Source organism: Ambystoma mexicanum, chromosome 13 (genome assembly GCF_040938575.1).
Source record: "Ambystoma mexicanum isolate Mex_15411 chromosome 13, UKY_AmexF1_1, whole genome shotgun sequence".
Lineage (NCBI taxonomy): Eukaryota > Metazoa > Chordata > Amphibia > Caudata > Ambystomatidae > Ambystoma > Ambystoma mexicanum.
In genome coordinates this window covers 433,095,327-433,109,034 of record NC_090938.1, presented here as the reverse complement: position 1 = coordinate 433,109,034, position 13,708 = coordinate 433,095,327, and the positions used below count along the sequence as shown (strand labels likewise).

At 42.3% G+C, this 13,708-nt stretch overlaps 1 protein-coding gene across 1 annotated transcript in view; it reads right to left on the bottom strand.

Moving 5' to 3' along the window:
* Positions 1-9,778, bottom strand: part of LOC138521307 (sodium channel protein type 4 subunit alpha-like) — a 3,496,387-nt gene extending 3,486,609 nt beyond the window's left edge. Inside the window, exon 1 of the mRNA XM_069634046.1 lies at positions 9,691-9,778. The gene's annotated coding sequence lies outside the window, so the exon portion shown is untranslated. The remainder of the gene's footprint in view (positions 1-9,690) is intronic.
* Between the last annotated feature and the right edge of the window lie 3,930 nt (positions 9,779-13,708).

Sequence of the window (13,708 nt, the reverse complement as noted above, 5' to 3'; positions counted from 1 at the left end):
ACTCTGATTGACTCAGATAGTAAAATATTTGCAGCCTTGATTTTAGGTAATTTTAAAGAATGGATGGAGTACAATGGATTTTTAATTAAGTTGCAAATTGGTTTTAGACTGAATTTAGGCATTGATTGCAAAGTTTTTTTAATTAGCTGCATACAAAAGTTAGCGTTGGTCAAAAATGCAGATCCAATATATACAGTGTCTTTAGACCTCCACTGCCTTCGATTTTGGTCAATAGAAATGTATTGTGGGGGAAGTTATACAACTGGGGGTTGCCCTGTGGTTTATTAGAAATTTTACTATATTTGCATCAGGACACCTCTATCCAGGTGAGACCAAATAATAAAGGCTATTGTCGAGGCCTATAGAGACAAGTTCCGGTTTACACCATGGGTATGTCTTGGCACCCAGCCTTCTTAATGTGTATGTAGCAGACATAGGGGAGATTTTAGATAAGGCTGCTTTTATCAATCCAAAAATAGATGAAATTATATTGGCATGGTTAGCATATGCTGATGATTTTATTCTTTTAGACAAAACTCCAATAGGTTTACAGTGGTTGTTAACGGCTTTTAGGAAATATATGGGAGAGAATATGCTAAAAATTAACCCGACTAAGACCAACGTGATTAAGTCATGTACAAAATGAAAACATGTCATTTCAATTGGTTCATTAAGGGTGAGAAGCTGACAGTGACCGATAATGCTACTTATCTAGGACTCCCCACATTGGCGCATCCACGTAAAACCTACTATCAAGAGTTTCCTTGCAAAAAGGCGAAATTGCAAACTGTACAGATGAAAAAAAGAATTTCTAAGTTTGGGAAATGTTTGCTAATGCCTGTGTTAAAATTCTAGATGGGGAAAGTTGTCCCAAAGATGATCTATGGATTAGAGGTTCTTCCAGAGTGGCTAATGGATGAGTTAGATCATGTTGAAGCTATGATCTGGAGGAATGGTTTATATTATCTGTCAAAGTGTGTTCCTTTGGTGGTTATCCGTCGTTAGTTGGTCTTACAATCCCTGAGGAGTATGGTTGTATGATATGGAGAGAATTGTCCCTCTAACCCTGGAATTGGATATGTCAAAGGAGATGCTGGTTAACAATCCCGATAAAGTTAAATTAAGGGTATTGCTATGTGACTGGATAGCCACAGACGACTTACTGAGGAATTATAAACTGTACGCATGCTTATGCAAGATTCAGAAAAGAGCTGGCCAGCCGTAACAGTATGTGATGAAACATCCTGATAGGAAGTACTGTCATTTGTACATGTAATTTAGATTTAATGTGTTAGCCACTAACAAAATGTTATGCATACGAAATAGGCTTCCAAGACATTTTGCATTCTGCAGATTTTGTAAAAATCAAGATATGAGAAGGAAGCTCTGCAGCATCTATTATTGCATTGTCCAGCTCTGATGCCTCAACATATTTTATTGTTTGGTTAATTTATTTATGATTTGGCACGTATTGACACAGGAAACATTTAGCTAAATATATTGGGGGCGGGGGGGTCTGTGTCCTTAATAATTGCAGTGATTTGATTTTTAAAGATGTGTGAGATCAGTGACAATATGTTGCTAAAGTATAGCTTTTTATCATTTTATGTATTTTAAATCTGGAAACTGTAAGCATTAAGTTGTGGTTTGAACATGTTTTGTGTAATTGTAAAGGTTTGATACAAACCAAAAACAATAAAGAATGAAACGAAATGAAACTATCCAAAAAGGTATTTGTGTGTCCAGACGTGATATAGTGAACCTCGAATTGACATATAGGGCATTTAACCATCTTAAAAAAATATATATCAAAACAATCGGGTCACCTCTCCAGAGAACAAAAACGTTATCAATGGACCAACGCCATATGATGATGTTCTTATCAAATGTGTTCTGTTCATCAAAAATCTATTCTCAAAGCCAGCCACATACAGATCCGCTAGATTTGGAGTAACTGTAGCTCCCAAGCTTGTCCCTTTGACCTGCTGGTATACACATTATCATGATGTATTAAGATGTTTTCTATTGAATTTTTGCTCCATATACCTTTGTACTGAAAAAAAAAATACAAGAAGAGTATATGTTGGTGACCCTGAGACAATAAGCTTTATAATTAAATATTTGGATTTCATGCTTGTGTTAGGTGCTTGGTTTTGAGATATTTCACCTTGTCATCATGTTCTATTAACCACATCCTATTATTTCCACTGACTGAATACTACATGGTTTAAATACAAAAGGTCACGTAATGAGGAAGTCTTTAATAACAGGAATTTCATATATCGCCTTTTATTTAGCTTCAACGCCTAACACATAATAGGGGACTTCATTGCTAAGCGTGTGTATATGTGTGTGTGTATATATATATATATATATATATATATATATATATATATATACACACACAAAGTTGCAGCAGAAAAAAGAAGACATACACACTATATACATATATATTTTGAAACATAAGCAAAGGTACCGAAACCGCACTCCAGCAATCCTCCAGTCAGTTCTGCACAGTCTGAGATATGGCAAAACCATTTATGAAAAATCCTCTTTCTCTGAATCAGGCAGTTCAAAGGATTAAGCCATATTAAGCGTTTTGCAACCAATGTATTGCTTGTTCACATACCAAAGTGCCCCACTCCTGTGAAGCTTTTAAAACCACTCCATGGCCATGGATACTTAAGAGTCCATTTTCGATGTTTACTAAATTCAAAAGGACTGATTCCTGTAAATGTATTTGTGTCAGTCAGCTTGTAAGAGACATATACACACAGCAAATTCATGATTTATATGTATAAAGTTGATATACGGCATAGTGCCCAAAGGAAACCTTAACAGTCCAGAAAGTAATACAATAACTGTTATAACTTTGTTATGTAAATAGGCTATAAAAGCCTTACATAATAAATAAATTGCAAGAGCTTTACATTTGTGTTGCAAAAATAATGAAACTAAGCACAACAAAGCATAATTATTTCATATGCTACAATAGATCAAAATAAACACATATCACATTGCAGTTCGCAGATCACACAGGACTAAACCGGACAATATGATATTCAGAGAGACATGCAGAATTCAGCATGTACTAAAGTGCAAGTGCATTACTGTACATGGAATCTTGATTTTCAAAGTACCTATGCTCACCAGAAAATTGTGTAATCCGTAAAATACATGACAACAACATACAAAAAATATGTATCATAAAATCTATGCTGTTTCAAAATCCACATGTTTAAAACGCAAAGAAAAAGCAACATACAAAATTCAGCCTGTACTGACGTGCCAGTGCGTCACTTTACATGAAGTCTTGATTTGAAAGCTGCTAATGCTCAGCATTAAATAGTGTAAACCACAAAATACATAGGAACAGCGTACATCTCTGATGCTGCAGAACCCACATAAACACGAGTAGAAAACAGCATATATTTACATGATAGTGCATCACTATCTGTGAGATCCCAATTACACAGCGACTAATGAGATATGTAAATATGTATCAGAGAAATAATCCCCTTCCCTATGTTGATAAAGTGCTGATGCATGATGATAAACATTAAAAACCCAATATGTAAATTGTCTGCCCCATAAAATGAATAAACAAAGCACATGCGAAAAACGACCTTCACCAGTCGAATCCTCAAGTGGAAGAATCTGTATGATCTCCAAAACTCTAGATTATTCAAATTACTAACGTATATTGTAATATGGGTAATGATCATGCTTAAAAAGTATATAGATAGTCAACAGTAACCAGACCCTTTAATTATAGATTTTCAGTAAAGCACTAATCATGGGGAAAACACATTGGATAAAGCTAGTGTGTAAATAGTGAAAAGAAGAAATGTGTAAGGAAGACTAAAAGAAAGAAAAAAAGGGAAAATATGCTAGAAAAAAGGCTCATCCGTCACACAAAATGTGTACATACCCAACTATACAGGTTTACCCCCAATAGGATGCCACTTCAAATCCAGTTTTCTCAACTAGTAATTACATCCTTAATAACTCTGTTTCACTAATAAAGTTAAAATATGGATAAGACACAAAATAAAATAAAAGTGCCCAAAAACATATGTAATTCCTTATCCACATTATGTCCCACAGGATTCTGTGTTTCGAAATTTAAAATGCATCTTGTTACTAGCTGTCGGAGTAAGAGTTCCCGATCTCCTTCTCCAGGTAGGGTTTCAATTTTATGTATAACAAAAAAGCTGAAACCTGACCATCTGCCTTCATGTACCTCATGGAAATGTTTGCCCATCGGATAAGAGAAGTCTGCATTCTTAATGGCTCTTATTTGTTGCAAAATGTGTAAATTCAATTTGCAAATGGTGCTGCCCACATATCATTTGTCTCATGCACACAATAGTACATAGACTACAAAATCAGAGTTACAGGTAATTTTAGAACAAAACTTTACTGTGTGACCCAGAACATTTTTCGCAAATTGACAGGCCTTATACTTGAAAAACCTGTACCTGACTCTGCTAACCATTTACTACCTAAATTGGTCTTGTCACATTTCATGATGCTAGAAACAAGGGTATTCCTTATGGAGACTGATTTCTGAAAAGCATATTGGTAGGTTCTTCCAAAATGGGCATAAGATTTGTATCCAATTTGGGGATATGCCAGTATTAATGTAAAATCTGTCTTACCTGTTTGGTATATGTACCAAATGTTACAATAAGTCTGGTTTCCTCACCTGCCACTCAGAATTAGATAATGTCAAAAAGGAATCTCTATTTTGAGAACTGCTTTTATATATGTCCATTCGATAACTTGTTTTGGATACTCCTGCTGTCTGAGCCCTATAGCTGTAATCTTACGCTCATTGTCAAAAGGCAAGAGTGGAGCAATGTCTGTGTAATCTAATTAATTCCCTGTAGAGGATGCTTCATTTTAAGCTCTGAGGATGATTACTTTTAGCATGGAGACGTGTATTTGACATTGTAGGTTTTCTATGAAGCTCAGTAATAAATCCTCCCTTCCCTTTGTTTCACTAACACATCAATAAAAACTAGAGTCTCAGCTATGGGATTCTGTAAACAGCAAATTCAACTGGTTGCCATTAAGGATACCCACAAATTGCCTCCATTCTATTTCAATACTGTTCCAAATGACAAACATCAGTGAAACGTAGCCAGAGAATGATTTTATCAGTACAGAAAACATTGTCATTGGACCACACAATAAACTTCTACCACCATCACATCGTCAAATTGGCATAGGAGGGAGCAAATTTGTGTTAAACACAAATACATTATTCATCAGACAAAAATCAATCATGTCAATGACCATTTCTGTGTGTTGGAGGTAGTTGAGGGATCGGTGTTCAAAAAAGATTTGCAAGGCTCTTTCCAAGTCTCGTGTTTTTTAGATGTATTAAGAGAGACCAAGTCCATTGGCTAGCATAAAGTTCTCCCATGGGATGTCATCGATTTTCTGTCAAAAATATTTAGTGTCTCTCAAGTGTGATGGAAGGGTGGATATATATATAGATATATATATATATTCAGTGAAAAAACTTTAGTTAAGAGAGAGTTAAGGTGATCAAATTTAATGCAACAAAACCCTTGAAATTCTGCAGATGTAGGAAATGATGACCATCTTAACTCGGCTTTCCCTGTCAATGTCCCTCATGATATAATTGTATACGTCATTGTGACTCTCTTCCGTTTCAATATGTATGAGCTCATGGGCTTTGCAACAGAGGGATGCCAAGTTAAGCTGGTCATCACTTCCCACATTCCCTGAATTTCAAGGTTTTTTTTTACCTTTTTAACTTAAATCTGATCACCTTAACTCTCTCTTAACTAAAGGTTTTTCACTGTTTTTTTATACTATAGTTTCTTCAGGTCCTAAGAGTCATGGGGCCTCATTACACGGAAGGCAGTAGGGGGTTAACGGGTCCGGTAGAGCTGCCGGCCCCGTTAACGCCCTACCGCCTCATTACGAGGTCTCCAGGTGTCCTTAGAGGGTCCTGCGAGCAGACCAGGATGCAAACAACGGGCCTGTCATTAACGGGCCCGTTGTTTGCATCCTCCCCATTCCCATTGAGCCCTATGGGGGCTCGAATGGGAATGGGGATGTACAGGGTCTGGGTTCCTGGAATGGGGAAATACCGGGCCCTCTAAGGTCAGAATGGGCCAGTATTTCCCCATTCCAGGAACCCGGAATGGGGGTAGCCATGCCACAAGTAGCGGCATGGCTACCTCCAGGGTCGTAATGACCCCATGGTCTTCAGCCGTTGCCACTGTACATGTCGCAAAAATAGGTTTCTTTGGGGGCCACTAGCCATGGCCTTGGGAGCCAAATAACTCCATAAAGGGCAAAATAAACCAAAACACTTTTGTTTGCATAATTTGTTTTTGTCATTTGCATTACCTGAGACTTTAAAATATCTGTGAAGGGTTAGAAACTCGAATAGAATAGGTACATTGTGAAATGTTTGTGGCTCATGTATCCAGAAAACCATTACGGTGTGCTACATGTTAGTATTATATTAAACAAGCAGATAACCGTACTTCAAAATCAGAATGCAATCGGCAAATGACAATGTTTAGCACTGCCAGACAATGATACAGAAACCCATGACCATCTCACTCCTGTTCAAAAGTGTTTATCGGGAGCACTGTTGTTCGGCACCAATGCCAATCTTTTCAGTTGAAATCAGAGCGATACCCAGGGCATAGACCCGCATCGTTCTGCTAACAAACCTGTTCAGACACATCGTTCTGCTAATGGCCCTGCCCACACCCATTCTTTTGCAAGAGAACTCAGAGACGCATCGAACTTGTACGACCCATCCATTTGCTTTTGAATCTGAGACCCATCCTTCTGTTGGTGATCTTTGAGGCTCATTCCTGGTAGACCCAGCCTCAGGTCAGTGAACTTAAGGAAATGCATTCTAACCATGCACTTTTTGTAACCGATCCTTCTGTTAGTAAACATAGGTGGCTCCAAACCCTCAACAAAGCATGGCAAGTGAAGCGGAGGAAGGCTAAACTATCGTTCAGACCGTAAACTTGGCGATACTGACAAAGCATATTTTTGCCAGTACATCTTACACGACCCATCTCTCTACCAATGAACCTTGTAGCATCTATTCTGCCTACAAGCTTGGCAGGATCCATGCTTCTGCCAGTAAGACTGGAGATACCCATCCTTCTGTTAGCGACCTAGTGAGAGCCAGCCGTCAGTAGGCGAGACCTTTGCTTGCGTCAATGAACGTGGCAAGGTAGACACTTCTGAAGGTAGATCTGGCTAGTTGTCCTTAAATGAACATGCTGAGCAAAGGTCATTCTTCTGGCTATATGAGCCAGACAAGAGTCTCACTTCTGCCAGTTGACCTGACAACTCTCATTCTGCTGTGATCTCACTTGGTATGACACATTCTTGTTCCAAAACATCCTTCGATCCCTATCCTTCCCAAGTGAATCTGGCAATATATAGCATTCTGCAAATGAACCAGGTGAACTCAGCTAGTGGGTACTGGGGGCCCTTGCCTTCTGCCAATTGTCTGGACAGCATTCATTTTAAATTTTGACTATTAGGTTTATAAGCCAAAACGATTCCATTCAAGTAAGCCAAGAGGGCGATGAGGAGGGACACACAGCTTGGGGGTGTTTAGTTATTTATCCACCAACTGAATTCCAATGGCCATGCTAATCCATATGGCCATTTACACAAACTTCCTGCCATTTCCAGTCCAAATTACATCCTCCTGTGATCTCCTTGAGCTAGCTTTATCAAGCAGTAAAATCAAAATGTGTGCTGTAAGGGCCTGACCGTTTTTTTCTCTCAATGCAGTCTGCTGAGAGTTAGTGGCTCAATTGGAGCTGTAAATGTGTTACTTGTGTAGTAAACATGTCTTAACCAAGAGTGCCTTCAGTTACATGATTTAAAAAGGTGTATGTGCATCCTTGTGCTAAAGTCCTGTTAAAAACAAACATTGGCAAGCCAGCAGTTTTGGCTTGTGTATATGCACTCACACTGTTTTGCAGCTGCTGCCATTAAAGGCCAGTTAGTGCCATTAAGGCAGTTCCTGGCAAATGCCTATCCCATGCCTACATAAAAGCCCAAACTGTTGGCGTTGTCCATGCTTGTTCTGTATGTAACGTTGTCAGGAACCAGCCTTCTGCCAGAGGAGCTAAAACACGCAATCTTTTTCCAGTGATCTTGGTGAGACGCATTTGTCTGCCAATGAGCCTTGAAGGGTCTATTCTCCTGCCAGTGGGTCCATTGTCCATCAATCTGTCGGTGAGTGTGGCAACACACCAAACCTTCCGGTTACATATTTGGCAGGAGCCCGGGTAGGAAGCATCCTTCTGCCAGGAAAGTTTGATAGGCTATTGCTCTTCCTCTTCCGGTGAACTTAGCAGGACCCTGATTTCTTGAACCTTCTACCTTCGTTGCCTCATAGTCCGATTTAACGTCTGTCAGGGATATGTTACAGTCGTCAGTGTTATCACAACAGAGGGTATTGCTGCTGCTCATGACATTCCCGAGTGAACACCACGCCTATTGGTTTCTTGCTAAACTTCACACTTGCAGTACCTCCGCCAAAAACCTCGTTTAGACGCTGGCATGAATCTTTCCAAAATTGTGGGCAGTGAGCCCCAAGTAACCTCTTTTTTGGACGTTCGGATAGGCAGCAGTTTATATTTAGCACTGCGGGAGGCTGGCCGTAAGCAGAGAGACGGAGAGTCTGACTTTAAAGTCATGCTGTTGGCTCCAGGCTGCAGAAGGAGCAGTCTGGAAAGGAGAAGCCTGGAATCCGAGTCTGCCATTTCAAGTGTGCACTCGCTATGCCAGCTTCCCCTCGTACTCTCTCTACCTCCCCCAAAACTCGTCTCTAAGCAAGGTCTCACTAAAACTCTCCTTCCTTGCTCCCACGGCATTTGCTCACTCCACTCGCTTATCTGGCCACCAACTGGCATACCCCTTCACAACCACGCAGTTATTCACCCACACCACTTCTCGAATTCCCTTTACTGTGCATTTTCTTATTTTACCTTCCATTCAGAGAGACATGGCAGTACCAAAATCCGACAGTAGGTGATTGGACTATTGAGCCAGTTCCCTCCAGTTCTATTTTTTTGTATTTCTCCCTGCTCCCTCCTGCACGCAGTTTCACTCGCGTGGGTCTCTCCTTTACGCAACTTCCTTCCCATCCGAATCCTCTTCTCCATCACATACACCACCCCCCTCCCTCTTTAACTTCGCCCAAATACCAGGCCCTCAACCCACTCACATACACTCTACCTCCAGTCGCAATTTCCATTCTCTAATTCTTCCAACAAAGTGCAGCCCCAGCTATGCAGGATCAGTCATTCCCTGCGTAGTGCCCTGCTCCCCTCACCCCAGTCCTTGGCACCTTCCATCGGTTCTCTAGTATTAGGCATGACGCAACAACAAGCACCTGACACGGATATGCCTCTAGCTCAGACGAAAATTACTGGCAACATTATTTGTTTTTGCTTTCCAATGTATTTTTTTAAAAAAAACGGCGGTCTCGGAAATACACTACAATTGAACAGCCCGTACATGAAACATTATACAAGCAGGCCCGGCCTTATGGAGTGCCTGTGGAGTAAGAACCTCCATTTAATTGTCAGTGGGTGAGACGTCGGGGCTCTTTCTGACTACCACGGACCCCATGACTGGTTAAAGAATTCTTTTTACCTTCAAAGCGCCATTTCAGAATCCAGGGGAAACAGCTTTAAAAGTTCAGGACCGTTCCCGGCCCAGCGGCGGTTGCAGTGACCGGGGCTCGAGCTCCGGTCCAATTGCCTGGACAGCTGCTGCCGACGCCACGTGATCGCGTGAAACCCGAGGTTCGGGCCCTCTTCAGGTAGGGCTGTGCGTCTCTCAGGTTTCCCCTCAGTCACTCGCAGGCCTGTCAGTCAGGCAGGCAGGAACTGCACACGCAGCTCCCGGGCCGCTTACTATCTGCACACACGTGTGCTCCTATTGACTGCACACACACACGCTATCCCCTTACAGAGAAATCTCAGCAAGGGGCAAATTAAAAGGGTACTACGGGTCCATTTCCCTGTACTGGCCTTCCTTCCAGTTAATAAACTGCTGCCACAGGCTTTGCCCTGGAGCCGCAGAAAGGGAAGGTGCTGCCTTTTTTGCTGTAAGGTGGGTTTGACACTTTTGAGGTGTCAGTCCGCAGGATACTTCGCTGATAGTGACCTCTAAAATGTGATTATAGAGAGCTTTAAGTACCGTTTCATTGCTTAACGTGTACGCACATTTAGAACTTCCCCGACTCACACTTGAAGCTATCATGCGTCATAAATACACTAGCACATTTCCAACGTCCCTGACTCACACTTGAAGCTGTCATGCGTCATCCGAATACTTAACTGACGGCGAGCAACCACTTCTGCACCTCTAAAATGTCATCTTATTGTTATTGTTGGTTGTATAAAGCGCAAAAGTTCGCCGGAAGGCATCAAGATTTCCATCTTAGTTATCAGGGTTGATTTTAGCAAATTGGCGTCTGTCCAGAATTAGCTACGCGAGACAGCTTCTGATGTTGTCACTTCATTCCGAGTTAGTAGTAGTATTTCTTATGGGATGGTATGTGCTATTTTTTTGCCAAAATCACACTTTTGGGGTATCATTCCTCATCAGTATACTTAGGCGATAGTGACCAACTACTTTTTTGGAACGCTAAAATGTCATGTTACAGATCTTCAAACACCGTTAATGTTACATTATGTGACTCACCTTTAATGCACATTTCTGACTCTCACTTTCAGGTCTCATTCCCCTTCACTATACTCCATTATAGTGTGCGACTACTTTGGAATTGTCATTGTTTAGCTTTCATGTAGATTTCAAATTTCACTGAAGCACATTTTAAGGTATGATTCCTCGTCAGTGCAGTTTGCTGACTTGAGGCAAGTACTTTTGGTCCTCTAAAATGCCATCTTGTGCATTTATGTGCACTATTTTTGTTATGGTATGTGGCCTTTATGCAAATTTCACACTTCTCGTAATCGCGCTTTCCGGTGTCATCAGTATTCTTAGCTAATAGTGCATAACTGCTGAACCCATATGCATGCATCATTGTACTTTGCCGAAGCCATACCCAGAATAATTTGTCTCACACATTGTTTGTCAAGTGTTGGCAATAAAAGGCTGTAGGTTTTTATTGTACAGATATTGTTATGCCAATAACAATAATCACATATCATAAGATAATACACAATACTTTTAGGCACCGGGTCTTGGGGTTACCCCCTCTGGCCTGTGCCCGCCTTCTTATGTCCACGACTTGTGGACACCGTACAGTGTCCTGTACTTCTTTTCCTTTGTTCTTCTCCTGTTTTTGTAGGGTGGGAGGGTTTTGTGGTAAAGAAGCAAAGGTCTGGAAGGCACTGAGTCAACAGTGCACCTCCTGTGTGTTTGTGTGCCCGTACAGGGTCCACAAACTAATTGTGTTTTCTCAGAGCAGCCGCTCTGTATTTATAAGACCCAGCGGAGCCCTGGGTCTTTGATATGTATAGTAGTGGGGGCTGTTACGTGTCAGCCCCCGGCCGGATAGCCGACTGTCTGGCCCCATGGGGGGGGGGCAGGTCTTTGAACCTGATCCCTGCCTGCCTGTTGGTTTCCTTAGGTGCTTAGCACCTAGATGGATGAAGGAAGGGTGAGGTGATTGCTCACACCTCACCCTTCCTCAGCATTGTGCTGGACAGACTGCGTGTCTCTTCGACAAGGGGGGAGGAGAGGAGCAGAGGAGGGGGTTAGGTTGTGCTGCCCCTCTGCAGGCCTGCTGATGGTAACAGCAGTTACCCTGCCTCGCTTTGTGAGGCACTTCAGCATTGCCCATAACTGCTGAACCCATATGAATGCATCATTGTACTTTGCCGAAACCATAACCTTGCCCAGAATAATTTGTCTCACACATTGTTTGTCAAGTGTTGGCAATAAAAGGCAGTGGGTTTTTATTGTACAGATATGGTTATGCCAGTTACAATAATCACATATCATAAGATAATACACAATACTTTTGGGCACCTGGTCTTGGGGTTACCCCCTCTGGCCCGTGCCGCCACACGTGGGTAGGTTGCCGACTGGCTTTGTTCCCCCAAAAGTATCTCCTATTTACAACCCCTGGAGGCTGGAGTTGCTGTAATTTCTCGAAAGAAATGTTCCATGCCCTTGGTTTATAGGTGGGTGCCGTCTTTGTGAAAAAAGGTCTGTATCACCCAGTGTAATGGCTCGGTGCTTTATGAAGCCCAGTCCTCTTGTTGTGCAGAATTTCTCTATCCCCCTGTTGATTTTTCATCTGGAAATGTCTACAGATTTATAACAGTTGGTCCCCTGCCATTTCTTCCTAGGTAGGATGGCTGAAAAGTATATTTCCGTTCCTCTTCAATTGTGTGCAATGCCTGCAAGGGAGGCACACATGTCCTCAAGTAACTGCCTCCTCCCCACTGATACTAGGTCATTGCCACCTAAGTGTATGATCAGAAATTCTGGCGTGTCCCTGTATGCAACCAGTTCTGCTAATGTTTCATGGATTTCCGCCCACCGCAGGCCTCTGTAGCCCCACCATGATGAAATGGTGTTCGTGAACGGTGGCCTTTCTTTGGTCTCCTCTGCCCATCGCCCCGTCCTGAAGATGAAAGAGTGGCCGACTATCCATGTTGACTGGAGCGTGGTTCTCCCTTCGCCTGGTGGCTTGTACTGCACTGCGGTGGTGCTTGCCAGTGCTTTCCCTGCCATTTCCGTGAGGAAACCTAGGGGGGTGTTGCACTCGACCATGAGGTGCCTGGTTCTTATTGGACATCCCGGTGTAGGCTCTCTGGCACTGGCGTTGATGCTGTTATATTATTGGCACCCGTATTTGAGGTGCCTGGTTCTTGTTGGACATCCTGGCCTTGGCTCTCGGGCACTGGCGTTGATGCCGTCATATTATTGGCGCCTGTATTTGAGGTGCCTGATTCATGTTGTGCATCCCGGCCAGAGCTCTCTGGCGCTGGCGTTGATGCCATTATTTTTGATTTCCCATTATTTCCCAGCATTCCGCCGGTATTGGCGTCATCTGTTCCTGGGCGTGAGGCGTTGGCTCCCAGAATCTTGGCCACTGAAAGCGAGATAAGGCATCTGCAATGTTATCATATGGCCCAGCAATGTGCTTAGCTTTGATCACAATGTTTTCTTGTAAAGGGACCGCTGTGATGGCTCGTAGGACTTTAGCACTAAAAGGCATTTGGAAGACCTTCTGTTTATGGAGCCTACGACTGCCATGATGTCGCACCACACCAAGAGTTCCGTGTTAGCGAGTTGCCTGCCCCAAATGTGCAATGTTAGCCAAATGGGAAATATTTCTAGGAGGGTAATGTTTTTTGTCCACCCTGCCTATTGCCATGAGTCGGGCCAGTGTCCTGCCACCCACTCTGTGTCTAGTATGGCTCCAAACCCCTTGCTCCCAGCTGCATGGGTAAAAAGGACTCTTTTTGTCCATGCGTTCAAAGGTGTTCGCCAAAGCGAGGTCCCGTTGACATTTTCAAAGAAATTCCTCCAGATTTCTAGGTCTTGTTTTACCTCTGTGCCTAGTCGGATGTGTAGGTGGGGTTTGGTAAATGATTTGATTTTCAGTTACAGGCTTCTGGAAAATATCCTCCCTTGAGGGATGATTCTGGCAGCGAAATTGAGACTGCCTGCTAAAGATTGAATTTCT